At 37.3% G+C, this 14808-nt stretch overlaps 1 pseudogene; it reads left to right on the top strand.

Annotated features, from left to right (window-relative positions):
• The first annotated feature begins 11419 nt into the window (after nt 1-11419).
• Nucleotides 11420-13796, top strand: LOC100592729 (annotated as a pseudogene).
• The last annotated feature ends 1012 nt before the right edge of the window (nt 13797-14808 follow it).

The following is a 14808-nucleotide window of genomic DNA, read 5'->3' on the forward strand; positions in this document are numbered from 1 at the left end:
GGTTTTTGGAATTTTCAGCCTTTTTGTGCTGGTTTTTCCTCATCTTCATGGATTTATCTACCTTTGGTCTTTGATGTTGGTGACCTTTGGATGAGGTTTTTGTGTGGACATGCTTTTTGTTGATGGTGATGCTATTCTTTCTGTTTGTTAGTTTTCCTTCTAACAGTCAGGCCCTTCTGCTGCAGGTCTGCGGGAGTTTGCTGGAGGTTCACTCCAGACCCTGTTTGCCTGGCTATCACCAGCGGAGCTGCAGAACAGCAAAGATTGCTGCCTGTTCCTTCCTCCGGGAGCTTCATCCCAGAGGTGTCTCCCAGCCAGGAGGGACGGGGGTCAGGGACCCACTTGAGGAGGCAGTGTTTCTTAGCAGAGCCTGAGCACTGTGCCAGGAGATCTGTTGCTCTCTTCAGAGCCAGCAGGCAGGAATGTTTAAGTCTGCTGAAGCTGCCCCCACAGCTGCCCCTTCCCCCAGGTGCTCTGTTTCAAAGAGACTGGAGTTTTGTCTATAAGCCCCTGACTGGGGCTGCTGCCTTTGTTTCAGAGATGCCCTGCCAAGAGAGGAGGAATCTAGAGAGGCAGTCTGGCTACGGTGGATTTGCAGGGCTGTGGTGAGCTCCATCCAGTTCAAACTTCCTAGTGGCTTTGCTTACACTGTGAGAGGAAGCCACTTACTCAAGCCTTAATAATGGTGGATGCCCCTCCCCCACCAAGCTCAAGTGTCCCAGGTTGACTTCAGACTGCTGTGCTGGCAGTGAGAATTGCAAGCCAGTGGATCTTAGCTTGCTGGTCTCCATGGGGGTGGGATCCACTGAGCTAGACCACTTGGTTCCCTGGCTTCAACCCCCTTTCCACGGGAGTGAATGGTCTGTCTCACTGGTATTCCAGGTGCCACTGGGATATGAAAAAAAGCTCCTGCAGCTAGCTCATTGTCTGCCCAAATGGCTTCCCAGTTTTGTTTGAAAACCAGGGTCCTGGTGGTGTAGGCACCTGAGGGAATCTCCTGGTCTGCGGGCTGCAAAGACCATGGGAAAAGCATAGTGTCTGGGCCAGAATGCACTGTTCCTCACAGCATCGTCCCTCATGGCTTCCCTTGGCTAGGGGAGGGAGTTCCCCAACCCCTTGTGCTTTCCAGGTGAGGCAACGCCCCCCCATTTCTGCTTGCCCTCCATGGGCTGCACCCACTGTCTAACCAGTCCCAGTGAGATGAGCCGGATACCTCAGTTGGAAATGCAGAAATCACTTGCTTTCTACATTGATCTTGCTGTGAGCTGCAGACTGGAGCTGTTCCTATTTGGCCGTCTTGCCCATGTAAGCTGCAGTATTGTTAACTATAGACACAGTTGTATAGCAGATCTCTAGAAATTATTCAACTTGAATAACTGAAATTTATACCTTTCCGATAGCAAATACCTGTTTTCTTGTCTACCCAGCCCCTGGCAACCACCATACCATTCCCTGTAGTATGAGTAGCTATGAGTTTTTACTTTTTAAGATTCCACATATAAATGATATCACACAGCATTTGTCTTTCTTTGTCTGGTTTATTGCATTTAGCGTAATGTTCTCTAGGCTTATTTATGTTGCTATATATGACGGGATTTCTTTCTTTTCTAAGGATGAATAATGTTTTATTGTATGTGTATACCACATTTTTCTTTATCCATTTATTAGTGTACATTTGGGTATTTTCATGTCTTGTGTCTTATAAATAATGCTTCAGTGAACATAGGAGTGCAGCTATCACTTCAAGATCTCTTGTAGCATTTTGTGATTGACATAGTTTTTAAATTTATGAATACCTAGCCTTCTAATCTCTCATTATGGTAGGAGAATTCCTTACTTTAAGAATACTGATGGAAAGAGGCGAATACTCTCTTTCTATAAAAAATAAAAATGCTAGCTACTCATGATCCCACTCTTCCTTGCAGCTGACCTTGACTTGGTAGCTTCTAAGGAAGCATCTGTTTTTCTCAGCTGGTGAGGATGGTAGCAAATGGTGAAAGGTTGACATCTGTGAAAACAGAAATACTTGAAGTACTTGAAGGAATATTCAACACATCAATACTATAGTGGGTTTTTTGCCTTGTTTCTGGAAATTAATTAAAAACTTTGCTCTTTGTTCTTTCCAATGATTAATTTAATAAACTCATTTTCTGCTTTTTCACATATAGGCAGATTCTGAACTGAAAATCTGACTGGTTCCAACTTCATACTTTGTTTTTTTATGACTTTCCTTCCTTTGGAATTTGTAAAGAATGCAGTCTTTATGTGTCTTTTTTCATCCATTTTATTACAAGCTGCTTGTTCATGGAACCTTTATTTTATATATTTCTTTATTATACATAATATTAAGAAAATGGCATTTTAATATAGGTGATTAAATGAACATGTGATTACATATTAATAGAAAAAGCATAGGCCTGTGAAATAGTTAAAGCAAATACTCTGTTAACATTTTTACCTTACATAAGCCATAGTATCTCTGGGTCAGATTTTTCACATATAAAAAGAAATGGCCAGATAAGTTTTACGGGCCTAGAAATTACATATTATTTGTCTTAGTTTATTCTTTTCTGTAGATAGATCTTGAAGGTAAGGACCCTTTGACATAATATGCTTCTGTAAGATTTCAGAAGCAGGTGTATCTAAAATAAATTTTCAGCTCCACTTAGATTCATGTTTGTTTGTTTTTCTGCCCACAAACTAAAGATTGGCTAAACAAGTGACGAAATAACTTCAGCTCAAGGGAAGAGTGCTAATTTGTATATTTCTCTTCCAGGACAGTCCTACTTCCATTGTCTCTTCTCTGTGTAACCTCAGTTCCTCCAATTCTGCCTGAGACTAAGTAGCTCAGCAATTAGAGTAGCTTAGTGTTTTCCAGATCTCACTTTCCTGGAATTGATCTGTCTCAAATCCCCAGCTGACACTCTCTAGTGGCCTTTTTATTTCAGTATTTGCTTGGAGATGAAACAGTAAGTGGCAAGCAAATCCAAACTTTCCCTCTGTATCTCAACAGATATCACTAATGAATCATGTCACTCTTTCTTGCTGAGCATGCATATGTTCAGCCACTCCTCAGAACACTCCAGGAAGTCAATACTAATCAAGGTTGGCACAGTTTGTTGCAGACACTTTATGTTAACTCACTCACCACTCACACACTCATTTCAATACTTTTTTAGCTTGCTTTCTTGAAAAATAGAGGCTGGCAACATATAAGCTGCGTTTTCCAAATATCCTTTTAACTAAGTGTGCAGGCATGGGACTTAGATTCTGCCAAGCAGATGCACCTGCATAAAACATGAATGAAGAGAAAGAATACGAAGCAACTGTTGCATGTGGGTTTCCTGGGGTAGATGTGATAAAATTTCTAGTTTCTAGCTCCTATTGTAGAGGCAATGGAAATGGCAATGTCTTTCCCTTTCAGTGACCCAATGATGTGGTTGGGCATTTCTTATAAAGATGTTGTTCTTCAAGTGCATATTCTACTCATGTAGTAGCCAAGCTTAAAAACCAACCCAACAATTCTGTATTATGTGACTTCCACTAACCAATTCCTTAATAAATTAGAATAAACCAGCTAGATTAGCTTCTAGTGTCTGCAGCTAAGAATTATGACCTATCCAAAGTTGAAATGCACTTGTTACCTTTGTCGGTTAGTAATGTGTTTGTGAGTAATAAATCCAATGAATAGTGGTTGAAACATGGAACCTATTTTTCACTTGGTGCTCAACAATGTCATCCCAAACAATCTTCAACATCTTAATTTCACTTCATTATTAAAACATGGGGCATTTACATCCTTATATTTTCTGCATACTAGGCAGGAGGGAAAGGGTGGGCTAAAAGTTTTCTTCTAACAGTACATTATTTGAGAAGAGATGCCATACCAGGGGTTATTGTTGACATCTCAGTGACTAGAACTGTGTCTCATGTACTCTCTGAGGTATGAATGTTGGTATTTCACTATCTTGCTTCTATAATACAGACAAGCAAGGGAATAAATATTATACATTATGTTGAGTGAGACATCCTACAATGTTTGCAACACTGTTACTGTCTTACTTGCTGTTGTCACCAAGGGCTTCTCTGATAAACTCCAACCAAATATTACTCATATGCAAGGGTACCTTGAAGATATTATGGATTTGATTCCAGATCACCACAATAAGGTGAACATTGCAATAAATCACATGATTTTTTTGGTTTTCTAGTATATATAAAACTTATTTTTACATTATACTGTAGCGTATTCACGCATTTCCTGATTTTATATATATGTATATATCCCTATACAAACACAAGAGTATAGATAGATAGATGATAGATAGATAGATAGATGATAGATAGATAGATAGACAGATAGATAGAAGATGATAGATGATAGATGATAGATGATAGATAGATAGATAGATAGATAGATAGATGATAGATCGACAGACAGAGATAGAGAAGGGGAGAGACACAGAGACCTACTACAGAGATGTGTGTTTGGTTCCAGATCACTGAAATAAAGTGAGTCATACAATTTTTTTGGTTTCCCAGTGTTTGTAAAAGTTATGTTTATACTATACTATAACTATTACGTGTGCAATAGCATTATGTTTAAAAAATAATGTATATACCTTAATTTTTAAAATACTGTTTTTTAATCAGACAGGGTCTCACTATCACCCAGGTTGGAGTTCAGTGGCTCAATCTTGGCTCACTGAAACCTTCGCTTCCTGGGTACAAGCAATTCTCGTACCTCACCCTCCACCCCCCGAGGAGCTGGGATTACAAGCGCCTGCCACCACACCTAGCTAATTTTTGTATTTTTAGTAGAGATGGGGTTTCACCATGTTGGCCAGGCTGGTCTTGAGCTCCTAACCTCAAGTGACCCACTCGTCTTGGCCTTCCAAAGTTCTGGGATTATAGGCAGGAGCCACTGTACCCAGCCTAAAATTACTTTATTTCTAGAAAATTCTAATCATCTGAGCCTTCAGCAAGTGGTAATCTTTTTGCTGGTGGAGAGTCTTGCTTTGATGTTGATGGGTGCTGATCAATCAGGGTAGTGGTTCATGAAGGCTGGAGTGGCTGTGGCAATTACTTAAAATAAGACAATAATGAAGTTTGACATATTGATTGATTCTTCCATTCATGAAGGATTTCTGTATAATATGCAATGTATGGTAGCACTTTAGCTACGCTAGAGCTTCTTTTAAAATCAAAGAAATCCTCTCAAATCCTGTTGCTGCTTTATCAACTAAGTTTATGTACTATACTAAATCCATTGTTGTCATTACAACAATGCTCCTAGCATCTTCACTAGGAGTGGATCCCATCTCAAGAAATCACTCCCTGCTCATTCAAAGAAAGCAACTTTCCATCCATTGATATTTTGTCATGAGATTGCAGCAATTCATTCACATCTTCAGGCTCCACCTCTAATCCTAGTTCTCTTACAATTTCCACCACACTTGACAGTTACTTCCACCACCGTAGTCTTGAGACCCTCAAAGTCAGCCATAAAGGTTAGAATCAAGTTCTTCCAAACTCAAGATAATATTGTTATTTTGACCTCCACACATGAATTACTAGTGTTCTGAATGGCATCTAGATTGGTGAATCTTTTCCAGAAGTTTTTCAATTTACTTTGCCCAGAACCATCAGAATTACCAAAATGTGATACAGGCATAGAGTAAGCACATACTGTTAGTAAAATGGTGCCAATAGACTTGCTAGACTCAGGATTGCCAAAAAACTTCAATTTGTAAAAAATGCAGTATCTGCAACTTGCAGTAAAGCAAAGCACAATAAAACTAGGTATGCGTGTATTTAGATGAAATATTTAGTTATCAACTTGATGGAACACAAACATACCAAAAAGCCCATCTGCTCATAAATAACTTTCCAAAATCTTGTCATTGAATGTGAATTTTCTACTTTTAGAGTCACATATTTGGATTAAGATATTTGGCATGCAGAGAGCATATGCTCGATTGCATATGTATTATTCAGTAGTGGCAGCTCAAAAACTCATCACTACTTATTATCTTGTTACTCCAGAGAAAATTATTAAACAGGCATGTAAATCTTCACGCAGAATAGAGCAGAATAGAAGCTGCATCTGAGGAAAGGAGAGGAAGCCTGGATAGACTACTGGGCAACATGAGCAATTGGAATGGATTCCAGAAATTAAGTGAAATAAGGAGGGAAACAAGTGCACAAAATCTTCCGTCCCAATCATACCTTTAAATGGGCCAGTTCCAATTAGGAATACATATTAAACAGTTCCTTCATATATGTTAGAGGTTTAGAAGATTAATTCACAGCACCCTTCTCTCCTCTGTTTGAGGTTGAAACCAACTGAGAAATGACCAGGTAGATGGAAAGTACAAATTTTCTCTTGTAATCATGTCCATATGCTATGCTTAAATCTTTGCTAAAATCAGCTTATAATAGTTGACCTTTAAATTATCCTTATTACCCACTAACTGGCACACCTCAACATCCCCAGCCTTCACAATGCATGTACACGTACAAACACATGCACACTGTGTTAGTCCATTTTCACACTGCTATAAGGAACTGCCTGAGACTGGGTAACTTATAAAAGAAAGGTTTAATTGACTCACAGTACAGCATGGCTAGGAGGCGTCAGGAAACGTAAAATCATGGCTGAAGGCAAAGGGGAAGCAAGACACCTTCTTCACAAGTCAGTAGGAAGGAGAATGAATGCGGGAGGAACTACCAAACACTTACAAAACCATAAGATATTGAGAGAACTCATTCACTATCAAGAGAACAGCATGGGGAAAACTGTCCACATGATCCAAGTACCTCCTCCTGATGTGTCCCTGGACACGTGGGGATTATGGGGATTAACATTCAAGATGAGATTTTGGGTGGGGACACAGCCAAACCATCTCTCTCTCTCTCTCTCTCTCTGTCTCTCTCACACACACACAAACACACACATAAGGGGAAGCACCTTGTACTGAGGGCGGGCAAAACTGAAGAGAAATGAGAGTGGCCTGAGTCACATGTAATCAGTTCATATCCCCGAGTCACCCATTAGATGTCTTTCCACTTGCTTTGGGTTGGTGAGTGAGAACAGAGGCAAGGCAAGACAAGAGTTCAGGAGCGGCACTGCGGTGGAAGGCTCTCCCCACAAAAACATGAAGAAAGGGGAATACACATTTATGTACTCTCCACTGACCATTCTTAGGAGTTAAAGTCAGAGAGCTAGGGTAAATAGTGACAAAGCAATTACAGACAATAATGCTATCATCATTAGGATTTCATCATCCTACATTATCGTTAAAGGATAATGATAAGTCATATTATGCTGTTAGAGTATTATATTGCGGCCTTCCTATAATACTTACAGAAAAACATTTTAAAGGTACAAAATATACTATGCCTTCCACTATCTTTCCAAAAGATTTCCATCTTATTTGTGAGACAAAATAGAGATTAAAGAACAATATAAACAATTTGGCTCACACATATGTCTCCAGTCTCAACCCCCTCTTGTTCTGAATTTATTTTATAGTCTAGAAAAAACAATCTGCCTATAATTATCATGATACATTTCATATTACTCTTTGCCTCTGCACTTGTGCTTTTGCTATTTCCTCTCCTCAAAATGGATTTTCATGCCTCTTTTATGTAGCATGAAGTATCTTTCAAATCTCAGTTCAAGTATTATTTTATTTCACTAGGAACATTTTCTTGAATCTTCTGGATGCAATAAGTAGCCATCTTCTGTGAGTTAATCTTTTGACAGTATTTGAAATTGTATATAATATATTTGTTAAGTCCACTGGAATATAAAAGTGGCTTAGGTTGAGGATCATTATTTTTTAAAATATTTGCATCTTTCTAACTTAGCACAGAGTTTGTTCTATAGTAGGCACTTAAGTGTTTTTTTGAACTAGAGAGGGGAGAGACAATAGAGTTATTAGGACAGAAAGGATTCTCAGGAAGGGCAAATCATGCATGAAGAGACAATTAATCAAAATATATTTCAGAAATTTTGTAAATGGTATAGTTCTAAATATAGTAGATCTTTAAGTTTTGAAATGGCACATTAATTTTTTTAAATCTTAAAAGGGTAATATTTTTATAATTAAAAGGGAACACATTTGATTGACACTGAATTCTTTTAAAAATTCCAGAAAGATAACTAAAGAGACTCTTGTAAAATGATGAGTCCCTAGATATGTGTTTATATTTTTCTATTTTGTATCATAAGCATCATTAGATTCTTAATGATTAATTCATAATCACTCAACATTGTAATTCAGAATGTGTCAATTACATAAACTACTCAATTCAAACACCAGAATGATAGAGAATAAATTGAATTTACATTCTCAGGTGTATTCTAAGAAATAAATATAAATCATAATAATGTGGATATTTTTCATTCATTCCTGATTATAACAACACATTATGAAGTCAATGACCTGCTTCTTGAAGAGCATCTGTTGAATATAATATTGTTATATTTGGATAATCTGCAGGTAAAATCTTGTTTCTCAAATTTCTTCCCGGGGGGACATCCTGGTAGAACATTGCTATTCAATGATAAAGTAGACTTGGCTTTTTTGATCACATTTATGGAGATATTTTCTCCTACACAGATCTGATAAGATTGACATCTTTCTGTTCAATTCTTCTGTGTAAAGGCTATAGAGTAAGCATTACACATCTGTAACACCATATATAGACAAACCAGTTACTGGTTACTCTCGTCAAGAACCAAACTCCCTCATTCTCAACCTTTTGGTTTATGTCTTAATATACTTGAGTTCTGGCTTTAGTTTAAGTTCACTATTCCAATTCTGTAATTCTGTGGTATTTGTTACTTATTTAAAGATATAATTGAAAACTTAGGTCTGCAAATATTTGCGTGAGATTCCTACAGAAACTTATGTTTTGACTTTCATAAAATATTAAAATTTATTAGAGAATTATTGATTTCATTTTTTAAGATTTACAATTTACTAGGACCAAATTAAATGCTTTGTAATTAATGCTAATTCATATAAATCAACCCTTCCTCACTTAGCAATGCCAAACTAAATGATAAAATTTGTATCCACCTACTCAATCATTGGTAGAACCAATCATTTATTTGAATTTGTGTTTTCTCAGTCATTCATGCACAATGAATCATTCTTAGAACTGCTCAGTCCTAAAGAGATCTGACAAATGTTGCACTTAGAAACAGCTTTGTTTTCCAAATTGCATTTTCTGCACTTCACATCTTTTTTATTGCTAAACATATTTGTGTAAAAAATAATATCAAATTAAACGAGTTGCCAATTTCATTTTAATTGACTTAAAATCCTCTTGAAATTGGTATAAGCCAAAAAATATACAATTGTTTGCTATAGTTTGTATGTGTTAAAGAGAAAAGACATCCAACTGAGTACCTAGTGGTACCTTTGTAAAAATACTGTTTTATTCTATTATTCCAATAAAAAAACTATAAAATACAACCTAAAAACTATCTCAACTAACTTTTAAATTAATCTCTGCATCTCTGCTAACTCAAAACAGAAACATTTGATTTCATGAAAATTAAAGTGAATTTCAAGTATATTTAGGCCTTTCTATCCCTATGAGCAACACTATGCAAAATCAATTTCAGATTAATTATGAGCGTTGCAAAGAGTAGTCACCTGGAACATATTAAAAATATGAAAACAAGATAATTTTTACAGCTTTCTTCATTTCTTCCTTCCTGTAGTTTTTCTTTATGTTTGCTACATAACAGCCATTAATACATCACAATGATGTCTGAAAAACTTCATATTTGTTCTTGTTAATTTGTTACCATTTGATTTGTTTATTTGTTTTCACCATAGCAAACATTCAGACTACTGCAACTTAAACATCAGGAACTTATTTTTCTGTTTGCTTACTCTCATGGTAGATTTTACTTTTGAAAGTGATGATATTTTCCCCCCTTTACTGTGATTTTTACTAAAATAGATATCAATATTGTAGTAACAATAACAGATTGCTTATCTTTAGGATTTTTAGGGGAGAAATGAATTTTTATTTACAATTCTGTAGTTTCTCCTCCCCGTTTCTTTCTTTCGTTCTCTTTCTTTCTTTTCTTTCCTCCCTCTTTTTTTCTTTCTTCTTTCTTTCTTTCTTTTCCTTTCCTTCTTTCTTTCGTTCTTTTTTTTTTTTTTTGACAGTTTTGCTCTGTCACCCAGGCTGGAGTTGGAGTGCAGTGAGTGGCTCAATCTTGGCTCACTGCAGATGTTGCCTCCCAGGTTCCAGCGATTCTCCTGCCTCAGCCTCCTGGGTAGCTGCGATTACAGGCACACACCACCACGCCCGGCTAATTTTTGTATTTTTAGTAGAGACACAGGTCTCACCATGTTGGCCAGGCTGGTCTCAAACTCCTGGCCTCAAGTGATCTGCCAGCCTCCTAAAGTGCTGGAATTACAGGCGTTGAGTCATCACGCTGGGCCTCTCCTCTCAGTTTCATCTTGCATTTTTCTTCATCTCCATAAATGTCATCATCACTGTTCAAGCCTATGTTACGGCTATCTTAGACCCAGATATTGCTACATCCTTTTGGCTATTTTTAAAATCCGAAATTTTCTTTTTTTTTTTTTTTTTTTTTTTTGGTTTGCCAGTATTTTGTTGAGGATTTTTTTAAATTTTATTATTATTATACTTTAAGTTTTAGGGTACTTTCTCCTCTCTAATCAAACCTGTGCAAAATTTACAGAATTATCTTACAAAAAAAAGTTTTATTCCTCTGATCAAAATCTACAAAAATTCTACCTATTTTGTGTCATATTTATTGTAAAGCAGTTTCTCTGGTTTGAAATTTATCATAATATGGCTCAATGCAGCTTTACAGGAGCAGAAAAATCAGTACTGTGGAAACAATTAATAAGCAATTTAAATTATTCAACACTATCACCTTTGCTTGAAATCTCCATTGTTACCCCCCACCTGCCTTTCTGTGAGCATTTTCCCTGCTTAAGGTATGAGTCAGTTCTAGATCATGCTGGTGCCTCCTTAATAATCTTTTTCTTACTCCATTTATATTTTTTATTTTTATTTCTCAAGGTCAGGAACATTATACCACAAAGTTGCCCTGATACGGAAAACATTTTCCATTCTTTGTCCCCTATTTTATTTGTCTCATCGCTAATGATTTCTCTAAGAAGTGACAACCTTGTCTTTTTTCTCACCTCCAATTTGTTGTCTGAGGCTTCACTGGGAAGCCATGAAGACCTTTGATTCTGGACAGAAATACTATACCAGGTATCCCGAATCTAACTAGAAAAAGTGAAAAGAAAAAGAATGCATTAATATTGTCATCCAGCTCAGTCACCTTGGGTAACTATGAGATTAATAGAATGTATTTAATCTCTTCTCCCTGTAGAGAGCTGATCTCCATATGAAATCCTACGTCATCTTCCCAGGTATGTTCTCAAGGACATTAAGCTGTCCATGCTGGAAAAAATACTAACTAGAAATATGCACTAGTAATGTTTTAGCCTAACTAATTTTTACATAAATTTTACATAAATTGTTAGTAGCATATGTAAAGATAAAGAGTAAAGTGTAAATGTAAGTAGAACTAAAAATATAGTCAATCAAGAGTGAAACCAAATGTTGCTGACTCAAAACCTTATGTTCCTCAAACTTACTAGTTGTGATTTCCTACACAAATAAAGTCTGATTGGATAGCTTCTTCCAAATTGCCCCATTTTGACCAACTTCTCAAAGAAGTACAAAGTGGAACTTGAATATTCTGTGTGGGCATTTTAAAAAATTTATTTCGCATGCAAACACTTACACACATACTTCCTGTGTTTAAAATCTGAAATGAGAAAAGGATTCTTTTGTGGTCACTTTTGGGTTTGACTTTCTCAATATACTGAAAAACATCATCTAGTTTCCTCAACTGTAAAACAGGATTAGTATTCATAGTGTTGTGCCAAATACAGTCATGCACTGGATAATGATATTTTGGTCAATGACAGAATGAATACACTACAGTGATCCCATACTATTATAATGGAGCTAGAAATTTTCTATCACTTAGTGATGTTGTAGCCATCTTAATCTCATAGGGCAATGCATTACTCAGGTGTTTGTGGTGATGGGATGTAAACCTACTACACTATCAGTCGTATGTAAATACAGCACACACAATTGTGTACAGTACTCAATGCTTGATAATGACAATAAATGACTGTTACTGGTTTATGTATTTACTATATTATACTATACATCTAGCATTATTTTAGAGTATACTCTTTTTACTTATTAAAAAAATGTTAACTATAAAATAGCCTCAGACAAGTCCTTCAGGAGATATTCCAGAAGAAGGCAGTGTTATCATAGGAGATGAGAGCTCCATATGTGTTACGGATCCTGAAGACCTTCAAATGGGACAAGATGTGGAGGTGGAAAACAGTGACACTGATGATCCTGACGCTGTGTAAACTCAGGCAGTTCAATGTGTTTGTGTGTTAGATTTTACAGAAATGTTTTAAAATAAAAAATAAAACTTCAATATTGAAAAAAGCTTATAGAATAAGGATATAAGGAAATAAAACATTTGTTTATTTCTATAAACCATGTTTAGGTTTTAAGCTGAGTGTTATTACAAAAGAAAAAACAAATTAAAAAGAAATAAAAAATTTCTACAGAAAAATGTTATAGTAAGCTAAGGTTAATTTATTATTAAAGAAAAAAATTAAAACAAATTTAATGTAGCCTAAGTGTTCAGTGTTTATAAGGTCTACAGTAGTATACAGCAATGTTCTAGGCCTTCGTATTTGCTCACCACTCACTCACTGACTCACCAAGAGCAACTTTCTGTCCTGCAAGTTCCATTCATGATAAGTGCCCTGTATAGGTGTGCCAATTTTTATCTCTTATGCTCTATTTTCACTACACCCTTTCTATATTTAGATATGTTTAAATACATAAATACTTACCAGTGTGTTACAATTGTCTACAGTATTCAGTACAGTAACATGCTGTATAGGTTTGTAGCCAAGGAGCAATGGGCTATACCCAATAGCCTAGGTGTGTATACCATGTAGGTTTGTGTAAATACTCCATGATGTTTGCCAAAGACAGAATTGCCTACTGACGCATTTCTTACAAAGTACCCCTATCATCAAACGGGCGTAACTTTATGTGCAAAGCCCAAAAAACAGGGACTTGTACACAGATATGCTATATAAAAGGTTAGTTATTGTCATTATTACCATCATCATTATCAGTGGGTTTATATTTCCTTGTTCCGTATGATGTCTCCACAGCGTTTGAAGAAAATGAGATGGAGAGTCGGATCCGTCGCTGCCACCGCCGCCGCCCCCGCTCCGGGAGCCACCAGGACCCTCGGGTCGCTGCCAGCGCTGGCCAGATCCCCGCACCACGCGGTCAGAGAAGACCTTCAGGCAGCGCCACACCTTCCAACGAAGTATAGGAGATGTCCGACTTATTCTAGCTCAGCATCCAATCAAAATCCCAGTGATAATAGAACGATACAAGGGTGAGAAGCAGCTTCCTGTCCTGAATAAAACGAGGTTCCTTGTACCTGACCACGTCAACATGAGTGAGCACATCAAGATAATTACAAAGCGCTCACATCTCAATGCTACTCAAGCCTTCTTCCTGTTGGTGAACGGACACAGCATGGTGAGCATCTCCACACCAATCTCAAAGGCGTATGAGAGTGAGAAGTATGAAGATGGATTCCTGTGTATGGTCTATGCCTCTCCCAGGAGACATTTGGGATGAAACTGTCGGTGTAAAACTAGAAAAATGCATCTATTCTATAATTTTTTCAACGCTTACCAGGGAAGAAAATGGGGTGCTACCAACTGAGATCGATCAGTTCATCTAATCACAGATCATCAAGCAGTAGTGTTCCCGCCTAGGAGTGTTAGGAAATTGTGTTTGCACTTCAAGCAGAAAAACTAAGCTGTAAGTGAGCATGTTCAGCTTTGGAAAGTATATTATTTAATGTAGGCTAGCTTTTTTCAAATTTTAAAAGTTTAAAATAAAACTTTGCATAAAAGGAAAGAAAAAGAAGGAAGGAAGGAAGGAAGGAAGGAAGGGAGGAAGGAAGGAAGGAAGGAAGGAAGGAAGGAAGGAAGGAAAGAAAGAAGAGGAAAGAAGGAAGGAAAGAAAGAAGAGGAAAGAAAGAAGAAAGAAAGAAAGAAAGAAAAAGAAAGAAAGAAAGAAAGAAAGAAAGAAAGAAAGAAAGAAAGAAAGAAAGAAGAAAGAGAAAGAGAAAGAAAATGAGATGTATTCCCTTCCCCTGCCTTGGTGATTAGGGAAGCACATGCTGATGTGGAGGTGAGACACTGAGCATTATAGAGGGAAAACTTCCCTAGAGAATCTCCTGGACCTGCTGTGCACTGCACACATGAAAATAAACTTTTAGGCTGGGCGCGGTGGCTCACGCTTGTAATCCCAGCACTTTGGGAGGCCGAGGCTGGCGGATCACGAGGTCAGGAGATCGAGACCATGGTGAAACCCCATCTCTACTAAAAATACAAAAAAATTAGCCGGGCGTGGTGGCGGGCGCCTGTAGTCCCAGCTACTCGGAGAGGCTGAGGCAGGAGAATGGCGTGAACCCGGGAGGCGGAGCTTGCAGTGAGCCGAGATTGCGCCGCTGCACTCCAGCCTGGGCGACAGAGCGAGACTCCGTTTCAAAAAAAAAAAAAGAAAAAAGAAAATAAACTTTTATATGTTGCTGAGATTTGGAAGTTATTATTACTACATAACTTAGAATTTCTGACTAATAAATGATTTTATTAA

Source organism: Nomascus leucogenys, chromosome 10 (assembly GCF_006542625.1).
Source record: "Nomascus leucogenys isolate Asia chromosome 10, Asia_NLE_v1, whole genome shotgun sequence".
Taxonomy (NCBI): domain Eukaryota; kingdom Metazoa; phylum Chordata; class Mammalia; order Primates; family Hylobatidae; genus Nomascus; species Nomascus leucogenys.